The 16,562-nt window shown below is 44.7% G+C and overlaps 1 long non-coding RNA gene across 3 annotated transcripts in view; it reads left to right on the plus strand.

The window, feature by feature from the left end:
* LOC102553018 (uncharacterized) overlaps positions 1 to 4,930 on the plus strand; it is a 75,666-nt gene extending 70,736 nt beyond the window's left edge. For all 3 annotated transcript variants that reach the window (XR_010064490.1, XR_005501388.2, XR_352105.5), the window contains 2 exons: positions 3,482 to 3,691; positions 3,989 to 4,930. This is a non-coding gene — a long non-coding RNA (uncharacterized LOC102553018). The remainder of the gene's footprint in view (positions 1 to 3,481; positions 3,692 to 3,988) is intronic.
* Positions 4,931 to 16,562: the final 11,632 nt, after the last annotated feature.

The following is a 16,562-nucleotide window of genomic DNA, read 5'->3' on the forward strand; positions in this document are numbered from 1 at the left end:
TGTATGTCTCTGTGTGTGTGTGTGTGTGTGTGTGTCTGTGTGTCAGTATGTGTGCACGTGCAAAGAAACAACCTGCAGGGCCCAGTCCTCTCCTTCTACACTGTGGGTCCCAGGGATCAAACAGTGGTTCCGTCCCTATTCAGTGGAGCCATTTCACAGGCCCTTAGTTTGTTAGGTTTTTGGGGAAATATTTTCAGCTGAAAGGAAACAACATTCTGAAGATGTGTTACTTTAAGACTTTTGTCTCTAAGGACACTTTCCTCACTTGCCTGCTCTTACCACCACATTGGAATTTACGGGGACAGGCAAAGGCCCCAGTGGGCAAAAGCACTTGCTTGTGAGCTGACAACATAAGTCTGATCCCCAACCTGTATAGGGAAGCAGAGAACCAACTACTGGAGGTTGTCCCAGACCTTCACATTGTGCCATGGCAAGACTGGAGAGATACTAGCTTTGACCATTGCCATAGACTCACCGTTTTCCAAATTTGCATGTGAAATCACCTACCTATGTTGCTAAGTTCCAGATACGATAATAAAGTCCATGATATTTGCTGTGCTTTGTGAGACTGCATCACACTGTGCAGCCCTGGTTGGCTTTGAACTCACTCTGTCAGCAAAATTGGCCTTGAACTTAGAGGTTCGCTTGCCTCTGCCTCCCTGGTGGTGCTGGGAGTAAAGAGGTAAGTGACATACCCGACGTAGCGCGTGGTATTTGTAAAAAGACATTCGAACAGAATGGAATATGTCCCTTTCCTTTCTTTTTAGAAGATGTATTTATTTTGTATCACAACTATGAGTGTTTCATCTGAACCTATAATGTATACCACATGTGTGCCTTCAGAGGCCCACAGATGGCAGCAGACCCCTGGAACTGGAGTTTCGGATTATTGTGCGCTGTCATGTGGGTGCTGAGAGCTGGATCCATGTCCTCAGGAAGAGCAGTAGCCGGTACATTTAGTCAGAGCCATCTTTCCAACCATTTCTTGTCTCTTCTAATGTGGGAATCACTTTCAACCTTTCCACTCAGTCATCTCTCCTGAACTTGGTAGACTTGATTCCTGGTCTATTCTAAGTCCCTTCTTCAAACACAACCCCTTGGCAGAAGCATAACTTTCTTTTCAGAAAGCAAATTGGAAGTTAGTTGGCCCTGGGAGACACTGAAAATTGTATAAGAATTGTCAGTCATCTAGTTTTAGATCCAAAGAAAGTGCTAAGGATGAACTTTCATTCGGAAGCTCTGACTCAGCAAGTAAAGACACCTACTGCCAAGTCCCACAACCTGGGTTGAATCCCTGGAGCCCACATGATGGACTCACATTGCCCCTGTAATCATAACAGACTCCTTCACGTTGTCATGTGACCTCCACATTAAATAAATAAAATGTAATAAAAAACACTCAGGTTTGCTGCTCATGTAGAGGACCTGAGTCTAGCCCCCAGCACTGAGTCTAGCTCCAGGCACTGAGTCTAGCCCCCAGCACTGAGTCTAGCTCCCAGCACTGAGTCTAGCTCCCAGTACTGAGTCTAGTTCCCAGCACTGAGTCCTGCTCCCAGTACTGAGTCCTGCTCCCAGTACTGAGTCCTGCTCCCAGCACTGAGTCTAGTTCCCAGCACTGAGTCTAGCTCCCAGCACTGACAAGTGAGCTCACACCTGCCTGCAACTCCCCTTCCAGGGGATCTGACAGTGCTTCTGCCCTCTGTGGGCACTGCGTGTACATGGTACACATACGTGCTCAGCGCACACATATGAAATTAAAATACACAAACAAATCTGTGGCAGAAAGTAATTTACTTCTCAAAGTCTGTGAGCTGTTAATGGTTTAAAATACATCGTATGAGAGATGTTTGGCCATCATTGCGTGTTCTTACCTTTTGACGTAGAAAATTGAGAATGCCTTAGATCGGTGTTCTAATAGATTTGCGTTGAAAGAGATTCATCACCTTATGACAAATGCCTACTTCCTGCCCATCTGCTTTCAATGACTGCACCTCAATTAAATACATATATATTCCTGTTGTATTCTCGACTTTGGCTCTTCTCTTTTGTTCCTCCATGTTCACATCCTATCATGGGGCAAAACCCCACATTCTGTACAAATAGAAAATATGAATAAGAATTTCCTACAATGGAAATTGAATACCTGGAGAATGGAGTCAGGTCTTGTCAGCATGACCCTAGCTTGTGGAAAACTTGGTTGGGACCATCTGTTTGTCATAATACACTTTTAAAACACATTTTATGTAGAGTATGCATGTGCCCTGGTGTCATGTATGGACATCAGAAGAAACCTAGTAAGACTCAGCTCTTTTACCATATCAGTCCCAGATCTCCAACTCCTGCCTTCAGTCATGATTGTCAGTGCCTCTACCCACTGAGCCACCCTGCCAGCCAGAAAGCACCCTTTCTGAGCACAGGGTTGATGTTGGAACTCTGATGTGGAAATGATTTCCCTTTTCTTACATGTTTCCTCCATGACTGTGTTGTTAATCCCCACAGTCCTTCATGCCTGGAAATAGTGTGGCTTCAGGGGTCGCTGGCTGACTATTCCACATCAGCATCGAGCAGCTCCCGGTCTCTCAGTGCCTTCTCAGCATGGCTTGTGGCTGTTTTGTTTACCTTCTGGGCTCTGTGACATTTTCCATTTCACCAAGGCCTCATGTTCTTGGCAGTTGTGTATCGAGGTGTTGGTCTGTGTCTGGCTTTCCACCTGCTTGCTGCCCCATGAGGGTGATGGGATGCCACAGCTGCCATTAGTCTTTCGGTTCTGTCCTCTTGGGTTGAACCATCCTCGAGGTGCCCAAACCACTTCTGCTGCAACATTCACTTTAATTTTCTGGTTTGAATTAATCAGGCAGAAAACACAAGCAGAGAGCAGTGCCTTTAAACAGACTTTGTCCTTCTCTGTGAACATTCGCACCTGAAGAAGGCCAAATGTATTGGTCAGTTTTAGCACAATAATCCTTGCAGAATGAGAGCCTGGGCTTGCTTACTTGCTGGATAGAATTGGTTGGTAATACTCTATGGAGGCTTTTGTATTGAATTTAAACCACATGAAATTACTATCTGTATAAAGAGTTTGATTTGGCTCAACTGAATGGGAAACCCGGCAGCTTTGTTCCAGGGGTGAGACTTATTTTAATTAGTTATGTGTCATTAGGAGTCTGTTGCAGACTATCTAAATTAACACACATCATTTAGGACCTGGAACTTGAAAGGTGAGATATTTTTTATTCTTGCTCTTGGTGTTTTTGCTCAGTGTCCCTGTTCCCTGACTCTTAGGAAGAATAGACTCTCTGTACAGAACCCTGGGCACTTGCAATCTCTAACCCCTTGAAAGGTAAACAAATAAAAATAGAAATATTACGTATTCTATTACAAGTTAAAACCATCTTCAGTTCCCTGTAACAATAATTTAAACTCGCAGCTGTTCCTTTATGAATTTTTATGAGTTTTCTTTCTTTCTTTCTTTTTCCTGCAGAGAAGACAATTCCACTACAGGAATACATTAACACGATGGCTTCCCCCTCCAAATTTTTTGGTTGCAATTCCATCTGTACTGAAAGCCAGTTCAAGCAGCCTTGGCCCAGACTTTTCCAAAAGAAAATCGGATCTCAGTTTCAAAACAAAAACCAAAGAGCTGGGTTTTTTGTTTTTTTTTCCCAGCCAGGTCTTCCATAGTTAAATTCAGGTAAGTTGCAGTTGAGGTACTGTTCCTTAGAGCTAAAGACAAAAACCCATCTGTTTAATCATATTAATCAAAACATATTTGCAGTTAAATGTTCTCCTGTGTTAGTGTTCCTGGGTAGATTTAAATAACATTGACAGAAAACACTTATTTTCTCTCATTTTCAAATGTCAAGCAGGTTTGCTCAGCACAGTTGTTTGGTTGGGGCGCGGGGGGGAGGGGGACCAACGCTATACAATTCAGCTAAGGATCGTGCTTTCCTTTATTCTTTAAGCCAACAGCAATTGCTTTTCATTTCAGGATTAAGACCCACGGGGTTGTGGTTGGCCGGTGGGGCTCCCAGTTGCAGCGTGTCTCTCTGGTTCCTCGCCAGCCACGGCACTTGGCTGTGCAGGTAGCAGCGGGCACTGGGAGTGCCTCTCCAGCCTGCATTCCTTGGCCATGAATTTTGAAGCCCTGTTTATCTGATGAAGACCTCTGGCGAGTGGATTGCTCATGACAGTGTCACACAGATCCTAATGAGTGACATGAAAAGACACTGAATATTTTTTCCTCTTGGAATGCCAACCAATCCGGAATTCCCCAGCTCCTCCATTCGAGCTGATGCCACAAAGGCCTGGTGCTGAGAACCAATGAGACCTTCCTTATGTCTACCAAAGCCCGGCAGGACACGTACAAGTCTCCTCTGTGAGCCTGTCACTGCAGCTTCTTCTGGAGATTTTTTTAAAAAATTACATCTGCTCCTTCAGTGAGCCTTACTCTGCATTAATGAGTCATTTCCACATGCAGTCCCTGGGAGTCCCCTAGAAATTAATTCCAGGACTTCCTTCCCACCCGAGAGTATAAGATTTGACATTTCTTAAGTGCCTGGTGTGAGTTGGTGCAGATGTGCAAGTAACCCTCCACCTTCCTGTACAGCTTCCACTGACTTTCACGACTGTTACACCCAATAGGATGCAATATTACACACATGTTTTTATTATGTGCTCTCTGTAGAACATTAGCAACAAAAACCTCTGTACAGTTCCAAAGTTTCCCTTAAATAATAATTATGTGCACACGGCATGCTTGTGGGTGCACACACCACAGCATAAGTGTGGAGGTAAGAGGACAATTACGTGGTGTTGAGTCTCTCCTCTCCCTTTTGTGTGGGTTCTGGGGCTTGAACTCAGACTACCAGGCTTGCTTGGTGAGCCATCTTCTAACCTTCCTCTCTAAAAAATAAAAAGAGATTTACTTTTACTTATGTGTGTGAGTGTTTTACCTTCGGGTATCTGCTGTGGGCCATATGTGTGCCTGGGGCCCATGGAGACACTGGATACCCCCGAACCGGAGTTACGAATAGATGGGTGTTGGATGCTAAACCCAGGTCCCCTGAAAGAGCGAATGACGCTCTGCAGCCTCCCTGCACATCCAGTTTTCCTTACTTTTTAAATCAAGCATGACTTAAGGGTCAGGAGGGGAGATTGGGCTTGTATTTACGAACAGAAGTGACAGCTTTAGCACACAGAAACCACTCTTCCTCCCTAGGTTGTCAAGAGTTAGTGTGGATGGCTTTGTAGCCTCCCATGGCACCCACCCCTTTCATAAACCAGCTCATCCATTCTTTGGGAATGAAGACCCAGAGGGTGACAAAGACGGATGCAGATGACGAGGGTACATGCATGCTTGAGAGAGAGAGAGAGAGAGAGAGAGAGAGAGAGAGAGAGAGAGAGAGAGAGAGAGAGACTGAAGAACAGGAAGTCCTCTGTTGCTGTGTGTAACCCAGAATATTTGCCGTAACTTGTCCAGAAGACTGTAGCTCTGGCTACAACAGGGCTCCTCTCCTTTCGCTGGCTGCCCTCTGCTGGCACTGCTACCCAGTGGGAGAGTTACCCAGGCTGGGAGTGTGGGAAGATGACTTGCTGCTCTGATGGACGGCCAGTTGAATAGCTTCAACTTGTGGGTCTACTGCGTGGACCATCTGAACTTCTCTTTGCTATGCCTTTGCATAGTTAGCAGTAACCTTCCAGGGTGCTTGAGCTGTTCTCCTCTGAGCAGACATCAGTCTGCCATCCATGTGAGTGAGATGAACCAAATGACCGTGTGTGTCCTCTTTGTCTTCTGCTTGTTTCATCTCCAGAGCCATCCCACGATGGCCAGCACCTGAGCCAGGTCCTTCCCCTGACAAACACAAATACCCTTCCCTGTTCACCAGTCCCTAGGAGCCTTCACCCACTCCATCGGTGAAAGGTATTTACAAGGGTCTGGGAAGCCTGACAATCTGGATATGCAATGCTGGAGACAGCCAGAAACTCTAGACTGGTTTCCTGTTTCCAAGGGCGGCAGGATGTGTCAGCTGCTGGAGCGGCCCATGCCCTTGGAGGGGAGAGAAACAAGAGTGTGTGACCAGTCGGTGACCTCACCCTCCTGCTGTCCCAGGAGGGTGGACGGGTCTCTGCTCCTGGTCAGGTGGCTAAATGTCATTAAAGGGGGATGAAAAATGTGATTGTTTTCCTTTAAGAAATATTAAAAAGAGAGTGGTGTCTGGGAAGTAGACCCATTAGTGGAATCCATTCCAGTATTGTGGTTGATTAATTTAGGCAGCTTTAATGCTATTTCATTATGCAGCCTTTGAGAGCTTTTCTGGTAAATGGTCATCCCATAAATATTAGCATGACTTCATATGTATGATTTCCTTCAGAAGAGTGAGTATGAGTTATGATTAAGATACTAATATGTACACAGCTCTACCCAGACAACACAAAGACGCCTCTTTTTTTTTTTTTTTGGAGCTGAGGACCGAACCCAGGACCTTGCACTTGCTAGGCAAGCGCTCTACCACTGAGCTAAATCCCCAACCCCACAAAGACGCCTCTTGATGAACATTGTTCATTGTGTCCAGAAGCTCGGAGAAAACACTCAGACAGACAAACTACATTCTAAAGCCACGGTTGTCAGTCTGGTTGCTTCCCAAAACCTACCATTGACAACCAGTTTCACCATGCTAGGGGCTAAATAGCTTATGCACTTTATTCTGATATTAAATTTTAAGCATTGAACTGTCAGAGGAAACAGCTCAGCGCACAGATAAATCGTTCTTCTAAAATGACTGGATTTTAATTTATTATGTGCAGTCGTGTTTATCTATGGCTCCGATTTTATCAGTCAATTTTCTATTTACAAAAGATGTTTCTGGAAAAACAAATGCATAGGTTCCTTAGCTCTGCTCGGGAACAATATGGTCCAAGCACAAGCCCACATTTTCAAAGTCCTCCCCTTAGGAACAGACTCTCTTGGAATGTCAGAATTTTTAAAAGAAAATATTTGGATTTCATCCTTTAGAAGGTGTGCTGTGTTTGTTCAATATTATAGCAGTCTCTGATGTTATTAAAAAATATTTATTTTGCCAGTTTGACAGCCTTCTAACATAGTCCTTGGGTTTTAATTTTGTTTATAGTACTGTGCTTCAATAGTTGGCTTTGGATTAAATGAATGTCTGTGTTTTTGTCGTGAGTTTATTAATTGGTTGCCCCTGAAAAATATTTTAGGTGGAGGGTCATTCCCAAACAGCAGCTGTAGGAAGCAGCATGCCGAGCTAACTTTAAACCATGTTCTCTTGTCATTCTCCCAGTGAACATACATTTAACACACATCGGCACCTATCTATCCACAGCTGACAGGTTGCACAGGCTTCCTCCAGAGCATGTGTTGAAAGTCAGTTGTCACTGGAGCAGTATGGAAAGGCAGGACCCTCAAGAGATGATTATGTTATCGGAGCAGAACCTTCACGAATCGATCAATTGACACTGCCATCACGGGAAAGGGTTAGTTACAGCAAAAGGAGATTCCTAATCTGTGACTTGGCCCAGTTTCTAGATCCCCCTGGAATGGATTTGCTTGTGCGCTCCCCTTTTATGAAGCAGCTTGAAGCTCCCCCGATGTCTCCCCCAGCCAGCACCACCCTCTTAGATATCCCAGACTCCTGCAGTATTTTGTGATAGCAACAGAAAATGAATCGAGATGATATCAGCTGTAAACATGGCCCCTGTCACCGAAATAGAGACTTAGAAATAAACATATTTGGTGTCTTTGGGAGACTGGTTTCAGGGTTTCCCTGGGATACTCAATGCCTCGGATGCTCATGTACCCTCTGTGAGAATGGTGTAGGATTTAAGTATCATCTCTACACACCCTCCCGGGTGCTTTAAATAACCTCTGGGTCACTGGTAACACCCACCGTGATGCAGACGCATGCTTAAGTGCTTGGTCTGCAAAGACCAGAGAAAAGTGTATGCGTGTTCAATACTGATACGAGCTGAAAAATAATTCCAGTCTGCTCTTGGTGGGCTTCATGGCAGGGAGACCTAGTGCTGTAGTGCGTCATTCTGGAACTTTCGATTTTTCTTTATATTGACATTGCCATAAAATACTGTCTTTAATATTATAATGAATGGGCAACTTATGAAGGCACAAGTTCAGTAACCTCTGACACACACACACACACACACACACACACACACACACACACACACACCCGGGTAAAAGAGTTGTTCCACCAGAGTTGTAGAAGCTGGGCAGTAGTGCTCTCTGGAGGCAGAGGCAAGCAGATCTCTGTAAGTTTGAGGCCAGTGTGGTCTACAGAGAGAGTTCCAGGACAGCCAGGGCTACACAGAGAAACCCAGTCTCAAAAGAAGAAAAAAAAAGATGATAGTTAAGAATCAAGAGTTTAATAGGCCTCCCTTCTGGGATGTGTCAGACATCAGGCACCCGGTGATCCTTTGGGCCAGCTCTACCCTTTGTATCAGTTGTTAGAACACCAGTGTCTCTATTGTACATGTAAAAAGCGCTTTGACTCTTTTCGCTTGCTTATTACGATGATGTCTATTCTAACAAGAGTGGGGTGCACTTAATTAAACTGACTCCAGAGTCCCTAGAGTGCTCTTGCCACTGTGTGGAAACACTCCAGGGCATCTATGTGGCACGTGTATGTTGAGATCGGACATAGGTGATTGACCTCAGCCCAGTTCTGCCCAGAGGTTCCCAGTCCCTTATTTTGTCTTCTGAGGCCGAGTCACACACAGTCTGGGCTGGCTTTGAACATATAATCCCCTGGCTTTGGCTGTGTGGGTACAGGCACTGCAGCTGTGAACCACCAAGCTTAGTGCATGGATGCTTCTCTTAAGCTTTGCACTTTCACAGTGGGCAGATGTGAGCACTGGACTCTGATAGCGAAGCGGGGCTGTGACTGGGTAGCCAGCCTCTCTGTTAGGTGAAAGCGAAAGGGTATCTCTCTGTTTCCTTGGAATAATTTCTTTTAACAGGTTGTTACCCAACCTCCCTGTGGGGTGGGACTTGGAGCGGAATTATTAACTGAATCAGAAAAAATGAACACAGTTTTCTTTTTGTTTTACTTTTTCTTTTTTTTTACCTCCCCTCCCTTCCCTTTCCCCTACCCCTCCCTTTCCCTCCCCCTCCCTTCCCCTCCCCCTCCATCTCCTTCCCCTCCCTTCCCCTCCCCCTCCTTCCCCTCCCTTCCACTCCCACTCCTTCTCCTCCCTTCCCCTCCCCCTCCATCTCCTTTCCCTCCCTTCCCCTTCCCCTCCCCCTCCTTCCCCTCCCTTCCCCTCCTCCTTCCCCTCCCTTCCCCTCCTTCCCTCCCTTCCCCTCCCCCTCCTCCTTGGCAGTATATGAAGCCCCAACCCTAGTGTAACGATGTTTTGAGATGGGCTTCAGGAAGTTTAATTAGGGTTGGGTGAGGTCATTGGAAGGATGCTTTATGGTGGGGTTTGTGCCTTGCCCACCCTAAGGACACAGCAAGGGGACAGCCCTCTGCTAATGAGGGTATGAGCTCTCATTAGACCCTACCCTGTGGGGTTCCCAGTACTCAAACAGTTAACAACCATCCATAACTTTAATTTCAGAGGATCCAATACCCTCTTCTGTCCTCCGGAGAGCTGCACTCACATGAACAAATCTTCACTCATGCACACATATACACATTCTTTAAAAATAAAAATAAAATCTTAAAAATCTCTATACCATAAGGGGACAAGGGAGAGAGATAAAATAACTCACCCTGCCAGCCCCTCATCCCACAGAGCCACAGGACAGTGAGTCTCTGCTGTTTCTGTACCCAGCCTACTGTATTTTCTTGTGACAGCCTGAACTAACGAGTATAACAGGCAAGATACCTGTGGGGAGAGAAGGGCGTGCCAGAATAAAGACCTTTAACCACCGTGAGGGAAAATCATCTGTCCTTGTACTGATTTACAGTGCTGAAAAAGTGACGATATTGATTAACTTCTGAGATACAGGGGCATAATCTTTATGCTTTCTATTTTTTAATTTTTAAAATTTTATTTATCCATTGGTTTCTCTCTATTTATTTGTTCTCGAGACAGGGTTTCTCTGTGTATGGCTGTCCTGAAACTCACTCTGTAGACTCCACTGTCCTCAATCTCAGAGAGATCCGCCTGCCTCTGCCTCCTGAGTGCTGGGATTAAAGGTGGGCATCAGCTGGCACCTCCTACCGGTTAGTTTTCATGTTTTGTATGCTCAGGATTCTCTAACTTTTCTAACAATTCAAGAAACTAAACCTGACTTACCTACGATAACCAAAGTGTCTGATTTGGATCAGCAAGATTATGCTAGAAGAAAAATGCTGGTTGATTAAAAGAAGATTCCTGATGGTGGAATGATTTTAGCAGAATTGTGCGTTTGGTGCGGGTACAGTTTGAACAAGAGAGATTGCACTAAATTGCCTTTTTGGGAGCTTTTGTTTTGTTTGTTGGTTTTGACATCTCCATGACAACGAAGGTGGTGTGGATTATCTGATGCCCTTTTCTTGGATGGAAGCTGGAAGTGCCCTCATGTGACACGTGTGTGACTGGAAGTTAATGACCACAGACCTCACACGTTCTTTCAGTGGATCCCAGATGTTCTTTGGCATTAACTCCAACTTTAGCTTGGTTGGTGATCTTTCATCCGAGAACAGCTGCTGAGGAAAGGCTGTGTTCATTCATTAAAAAAAGAAAGAAAGAAAGAAAGGAAGGAAGAAAGAAAGAGAGAAAGAAAAAAAGAAAAAAAGAAAATAGAATTAATTCATCTGGGACTGCAGTGAAGGCCCAGTGGTTAAGAGGATTGGCTGCTCTTGCAGAGGACCCATATTGCATTCTCAGCACCTACATGGTGGCTTACAGCAGTGTGTACCTCCCTGTCTGGGGGATCCTAGGTCCTCTTCTAACTCACAGAGGCATTGCATGAACATGCTACCCATGCATGCTCATACATACATACACATAGGCAAAACACTTGTACACGTAAACTTTTAAAATTTTATGAAAGAAGAAGAAGGAAAAGGAGAAGGAGGAGTAGTTCGTGTCTCCTCTGGGGAGCTGGAGTGCAGCCACTCTCATGAGGTAGTTTATCCAATTAAAGCACCCTGTTGTTTTAAGGAAACCGTATGGTATCGTCACAAACCGTTCCACTTTGTAGTTCTGATCGTTTCATTTTGGTTTCTAATTAATTTTAAGATAAAAATCCAGATTCCCAAATGTGTTATGTAGAGACTGTGGTCATCTGGTCTCGCCTCTGTCTGTTGTCGTCTGTCTGCTCTGAACTATTTCTTCACGACCTCCAAGTGTCTTTGTTTCTCAGACAACCGTGCTGTTCCCATCTCCTGGACCACCCTTCTCTTAGTTCCTTTTGAGAATGCATGTTTCGCCCTGCAATTATTACACGCCGCTGAATTTTTCTGCTCCTTTCAAAAGCTCAGAGTGCCATTGTACATTCATGAGGCATCCCCAAGTGCTGGCATCCAGGAAGCAGTTGATGGTTGGATGAATGAATAAATACACCATTGGGCAAGTTTTAAAGACAGAAGTAACGTGGTACCCTCTAATACAGTACAAACCAAGGCTTAGCAGAAATGCTGGGCAGGCACGTTCTGCTTCTCCAAACTTTAAGTGCTAGTCAGCCTCAGATTGATTTATCTCTTACAAACCGTCAGCACAGTGACCCATGTGAGTTTTGACATTTTTGCTAAAAAAAAAAAAAAAAAAAAGCTTTTGTGGCCATGGCTTGAAAACTGTCATACGTCTCCACAGTAGGCATCTGCTTTTCTATCTCTTCTGTTTTAACATTTTTACCGCGAACAGCCTAAAACACGAATGACAGCTCTCCGCCTGGGTACTTTCACTCTCATCTCCGGAAAAACTCCTGTCTTAGGCTTTATGGTAGTGAATCTGGAGTCTGTCAAAATCTCCTGTGGAAGCCAGGGAAGCCAGGGACCTCAGATCTACATTTGCTTACATAGGCTGGAGTGACAGGAGTGTAACTCCTCCCACTCTACACTTAGAAGTCCCTCTCAATAGATCTCTCTCTCTCTCTCTCTCTCTCTTTCTCTCTCTCTCTCCCTCTCCCTCTCTCTCTCTCTCTCTCTCTCTCTCTCTCTCTCTGAAAGTGTTAAATGTTAGCATTTAATTAACCTCCAGGGTGGCGTCACCTGGACACAGGCACCTCCAACACCCTTAATCTTCTCTTCAGCTCATCTACTGAAGACTGGCCTTCACAGTGATAGTCGCTTAGGGAGCTCTCCCTTCTGCAGAACTCCGTAGTAGCCCGATCTCACAGCATGGGATGCAGCTCTCCTCTTGTTTTGCAGCACTGACTCCTGTCTGCTCACTGACCAGTGTCAAGCTTATACAGGTTGACTGTCGGGCAGAAGCTCTGGTTCTTCTTCAAGCGGCAATACCTCCTGCCAACTTTTCCAAAGTAACCGGACGGTATTTGTGGAAGTTGATGCTGTGGTGATTCATGTGCTTGCAGTGCCATGGCCCCTGGTGTTTCCAGACCTTCCTCAGCCTGGATGGCATCGAGGCAGCAGAAAGGAGGCCTCAGTGGAATTCTTAAAATGCTGTGAAAGCCACCCTGACAATTTCTAGCCAACATAATTCACTAATGGGGCTGATTTGGGCAAATTTGAGCAGAATCAATAAGATGCTTTCTAGACAGATTGTAGGGATAGGCTCATTATCTTTGATCAACTCTATTTATCTTGATCAAAAGCAAAGGCACCATTGATGCCCAAACCTCCATTCTTCAGACCTGCTTGTAGAACTATGTCTCCATAGTGAGCTGTTTTCATAGTGCATTAGGTTAAATTGTCCTAAGGAAGCTGTTAAGACGTGATATAGACACACCAGCCCATTTACACAGATCTTACATGAAGAGGGAAGAGGGATTGGGGAAGGATTATCAGGAGAGGGAAAGGAATGGAGGGGATAAAGAGGAGTTAATGGGAAAGAAGGCCGTCTAAAACGTGAAGCACTTTGAAGAAACTGTCTTTTATGAAGTTCATCATTATATGCAATGACCATCCACCAATAAAAAAATAAACTTTAAAAAAGTGTCCGTTGACATAGCTAATATTAGAGTCAGTTTTTCCGTTTTGTTTTTGTTTGGTTTTGTTTTGTTTCTTGCTGTTGTTGTTGTTGTTGTTTTGAATTGAGAAACACTCAACAGCCATGAGCACAGCAGGGTTCTTCATGACCTATGGCCGGCCATCGAGGGGCTGTGCTGTGCTTCAGTTCTGTTGAGATGAAAACAGTGGGAATCCCAGACAGGTCTCCAGGTTGAAGTTAACTATTTCACAGTCTCCAGATTTTTCGGTCCTTGAGGAAACACAGCCTTAATTAAATAATTAATTAAGTTCTTCCACAAGCCTATTGTTCTCCTGGGCTTTACTGATCTAATTGCCTCTTCACAAAAGTCATGAAGGCCAGCTTCAGCCACCTCGTTTGTTCTTTATATAGTGCCTTGCCTATTTAATCTGTGGAGCCGTGCGGCACACATCCCACGTGTCTCTGTTTGTTATCACTGTCCAAAATGTCCTCCTCCGTGCTTCCTTTTGCCTGCCTGAGTTCCTGCTCAGAATTCTCTCAGTGATGGACCGCAATCTGAATAGTAAGCCCAATTAACCCTTTCTCACTTGTTCTGCAGGACCTGATCAGCTCTACGTCCAGAAGGTCCCACTCACGAAAACACAGAGATGGAGATTGAAGCAATAAGCAAGAGGTTTAATGATCCAGTACACTGGGGTGGCCCTGTAATCAAGACAGAAGCGACCCCAAAGAACAAAGGCCCACACTCTTTAAACCATTTCAGGGTAGGCTTTCAGTTACAGCATGAGTTGGTTATTTCTCATTGGTGGAGCCTATTACCTTTTGAATTCATTGGTGGCTGCCTATTGTCCTTTGAAGTCATTGGAGGCCTTTGGTGGGGAAATATCTCTGGTATGCAGAGGGGATGATGAAGGACCCCTGCTAAGGGCGGTTAGCTCATTTCCTGGAACAGGGTGTTATCCTAAATTCCACCTGGTGTTCGCCTAAGGCAGCCTTTGTCCTTAAGTTCGAATCTAACAGTTCTCACAGCAACAGAAAGCAATCAAGGGAGACAGCATAGCACTCATCGAACTGTGTCAGTGACCAAGAAGTGCAGACCCTTTTGAAGGCAGTGAGGGATGTGCTCAAAATGAGCACTTTCCGACAGACGACTCACGAGACATGTGTGTCTTTCCACTGGTCACCCACGTTTACTTGAGAGCTGTCTTGTTTTTATTATGCCAGCCAGAGGCTGAAGGATGAAGGAGAGGCAAAATTAGCCTTGTAGGGGACGGAGGGTGTGCTGGCATTAACCTCGGGGCCTGTGAGAGCTGAGCAACTGTTTTACCTTTGAGCTCATTTTAAGATGTTTCTTATCTTGGGAGATGCTCACTCAACTACCTAAGCTGGCTTTGAAGTCACTGTATAGCCCAAGCTAGTCTTGAACATTCCTCTGTCCTCCACCCTGGTTATTCTGGTGGTCAATCAACAGGTGGAAAGACTGTAACAGTTGCTAACCTGGAAAGACTGTAACAGTTGCTCACCTGGAAAGACTGTAACAGTTACTTACCTGTACCTTAGGGTCATGGTGCACTTTGGAGCTCCGTGAGGAGCTTGAACACATGAAGTGCACTCACGAGTGCAGAAGCGCAGAGAAATTCTTGCTTCTGTGTGCGAAGTTTGGCAGTAGCTCTTCTATCTCCATGAAGAGGTGGAACAGCCTATCTTTTCTTTTTCTTTTTCTTTTTTTTTTTCTTTTCTTTTTTTCGGAGCTGGGGACCGAACCCAGGGCCTTGCGCTTGCTAGGCAAGTGCTCTAGGCAAGCGCTCTACCACTGAGCTAAATCCCCAACCCCAGAACAGCCCATCTTAATGAAAAGTAGCAGTGCTCTGAGAGGCTCTGCTACTAACGCCAAACCCAGATCTGAGAACCAGAGACTCCTGTCTTCTCTTCTGTCAGCCCTTTTCAGTAAGACAATTCAAGGTTACCCGGGAATGAGTTTCCCCCAACAGCATGTCTACCCCCAAAACTGCCTATCTGTCACTTGTGCAAAACTGTTCTTGCCCTCAGAGGGATACAATGTTAGCTAAGACTGCCCACACTTCATTTTACTGAAACATTTGTAGATATTATATATGGTATACAGTATGTAATATATGTTAAAATAGAGAGCTACAATGGCAGACAAGACAGATAGATCGAAACTCCCCCAAACTACTTATGTATCTACAAACTCAGCAGTCTCAGAGTCACATCCTGGAACTGTAGCCTATGGGCTGCTTGTTCTCAGTGTACCTCCGAGAGACAGTAGGAAATGCTTAGCCTAAAGACAGCATTAAAGTGTACCAATAGGCGCATTTCCACAGTTCTATCAATAGTACTTCTACCTAGACAACCTACATAGTCTTTAAATGAGTTTATAACATTTTCCCCTCAAAAAAAAATATATACCCCCAGTCTATTCAGTTCTTATGGCTTCCAGACACGGAATTAGACAGCTTTTATTCATAGAACGTGCATTTGCTCAAACATGTATCAGATCTAATTCTGTGCTAGTACAGGAGTTTTAGCTTTGATGCCTAAATGCATACATCAGGAGCTGACCATAATGAGTGAGAAGTGTCAAGACTGTGGGATGTGTGGTGTACATGCCGCAGGCTCCGAGCTCCTCAGCTGTTCAGAGAGGGCCATGACTGTCCATCTACAGCTCAGATATCCAAGAGCTCTGCATTGCAGGACTTTTTGGTGCTATATTTGCTTTGGAGCCTTACAATCCTTCCAGCTCATTCACTGGGAAGTTGACCAGGCTTGACCCTGGGATGCTGCCTCAGGCCTGAGCTGTTAGAAAAGTGAATGCATTCATATTATTTCCCTAAACCCCCAATTTTCTAAGTTTTGAATTGAAGCCGGAATTAAGGAATTGGTTAAGGACTGGTTGATTGCTCCTTTCTTGAAAAAAAAAAAAAAAAGACTTTTGCAGGATTATGAGATAGGAGGACCACAGCAAATCTTGTCACTGTGCGGGACTTGGTTGCTCTCATAACGCCTTGTGCATATCACTCAACACAACCGTGACTTGTTCTTAGTCTTCCAGTTTGGACTAGTCCCCCAACTCTTCCAGAGAGAAGCGGGGGTCTTTTTGGAAAATGAAAATGTCATTGCTTCCAATTACAGCGTAAATATAAAGAAAAATTGGAAACACTTAAAAGTTTAAATAAAATTTAAAAACACATCCCATCTCCCCTTTGAGAGATGACTCAAGTTGCTACAGTTCATCAAATTCTTTTTTGTATGTTTGCCCTTAGACTAAGACACAGCATTTTTCAAAACCACTATTTGTAACAGACAGAGCGTACCGCACAGTTAAGGAGGCATCGTGATTTATTGAACTGTTTCCTTACTGTGGGGTGTTCAAGTCAGTTCTAAAGTTTAAAATGGTGAAAGAGAACACGTTTAATCAGAGTCCTAGTCACAGAGACATAAAAACGCCAATTCCAGCTTAGGTAGGCTTT

This window comes from Rattus norvegicus, chromosome 2 (assembly GCF_036323735.1).
Source record: "Rattus norvegicus strain BN/NHsdMcwi chromosome 2, GRCr8, whole genome shotgun sequence".
NCBI lineage: Eukaryota > Metazoa > Chordata > Mammalia > Rodentia > Muridae > Rattus > Rattus norvegicus.